Genomic DNA, 2,004 nt, shown 5'->3' with positions numbered 1-2,004 from the left:
CATGTATGACCTTGTAAAATATTAACAATTTTTTTTTTTTTTTTTTTTTTTTTTTCAGCTTCCCAAGTGCTGGGATTACAGGAGTGTGCCACAATGCCCTGTCTCAATAGCCATCTCAGAGAGTCCCTAGGGTGGGGCCGGCACAGCACACCAGGGATTGAACCACCAGCCACTGCGCTTTGCCTAAGCCAGGTGCTTTAGTCTGCTGAGCTATCAGGCTGGCCCTGCCCCCACCTTTGGTTTTCATGCTAGCATATTACTGTGCTAAAAAGATGCATCAACCATATAACTAAAGAGGAGATTCAGTGCAGTGCCTGGCCCCCAGAGGCGCTCAATCAGGTGACATTCTGTGCTGCATGATCCTTGATAAGCCTCTGAGGACAGAGTTCAGGGAAAACCAAGAAGAGGTTGTTCACCTGGCAGCAAGCTGTCAGGACAGAATGTTGCCATTTGTTTCCTCAGAACTGTCTTAAGTGACCAGAGGAGGAAATCTGTGCACCTTCAAGTTTTAGGATAACTGCAATATGGGACTGATCAGCACCACGTGATTTAGAGGGCTTCTTGTAGCCCGCCCTTTGTTTGGTACTTTCTAAGCTTGGTACTTTCTAAGCTTGGTACTTTCTAAGCTTGGTACTTTCTAAGCTTCTCAATAAATACGCTGTGCATGCTCAGTTTGGGGCTCCAACAGACAAGACTGCTGAGACCCCTGTGGCCAGGGACATCCAGTCTTGCTGTCATTCTTTTCTTGGCTCCAATCCATCTGCAACAATTCTGTCTTTGATTACATTGTGCAAGGAAAGGATAGCCGTCCCTGTGCAGATGAGGAAACCTACCAGGCTTTGGAGATAAAGGATGTGGGGACATCAGGACCGCATGTGGGTGCCAGGTCTCTCATAAGAGGTCCCTAAGGGCCTTGTGACCTTACTCCTCACTGCCCAGCCCAGACTGAGCTGGAGGTACTACAGCAAATATATTACTCCATCCACCAGGCCAGGACAGGGGAGCCCAATGGCCAGTGGTCTTTGGTAGGAAACCTAAGAGAACCCCACATGCCTCAGGATGCATGGACAATAGTTTAATGCAGCATTGTGTAAAAACCAAAGTGCATGCGGGAAAAATCCTTCACAAACAGAGTATGGACTTCTTAAAGACGCCTCTGACTTTGCACCTGCGCTTGACCCGGTCTCACACACTGCACCCTGATCCTGCCCCGGTGTTACTCTCTGGTGGTCTTTTATACCCTCTTTGTTAGCTGTCTGATGTCTCCAACAAAGAATCGGAAGCAAGTGAGTTAGATTCTGAGCGCAGAGGTTTATTGAAAACCAGGGAGGCTGATGTGAGAGGAGGGGAGGCAAGGCTGCGGGCTTTAGGGCCCTGTGGTTTTCCAGTAATCTCTTATTTTGCCCGTCCTGCTTTGGGGTGGTCTTGGGCCCTGTGGGGAGCGTGATGAACAGCTGTCTTTTATTTGGGGTTTTGTGTACATTTTATGCTGTTGGTTTTTAATTAATTCATGCCATGTAATCTCCATGTATGAGTTCTGGTCTGGGATCTCCGCAGGGCGCTCTGGTGCCCAACTGTATCTGTGTGCCTGGGGGCAGAGGCAAGAGTCCGGTGGGCCACTGGGAGGTCTCACACCAGGCTGGTGACGTGTCTTGTCTCTCTGCTTCAGTCTCGCTCGCGGTCTCCGTGTCGTTGGCAGATCTGCGACACCGCATGGCAGGGTCACACGCAGCCTGTTGGTGGCTCCCAGGTGCTCCCGAGAGGAAGCAGCGCCCTTTTCTGGCCTCTCCTGGGGCTGGGCTCGCTCTGCGTCTCCGCGCCAGGACGATTTTCCTCCGGCCGCGTCCAGAGGACGCCGGGCTGACGAGGTGCAGGCGGTCAGGGGACCCTGCTGCAACTCTGGCCGCTCTCCGCCCGGTGCGGTGCCTTTCCATCGTTGCCGTCTGCGCACACGCGCGAGAAGACGTGTCCCCACTTCTGCAGGGTTCGAGCCGCCGGTCGGCC

This window comes from Octodon degus, unplaced genomic scaffold, assembly GCF_000260255.1.
Source record: "Octodon degus isolate 3935 unplaced genomic scaffold, OctDeg1.0 scaffold00043, whole genome shotgun sequence".
Lineage (NCBI taxonomy): Eukaryota > Metazoa > Chordata > Mammalia > Rodentia > Octodontidae > Octodon > Octodon degus.
Note: the sequence above shows the minus strand (reverse complement) of the source record.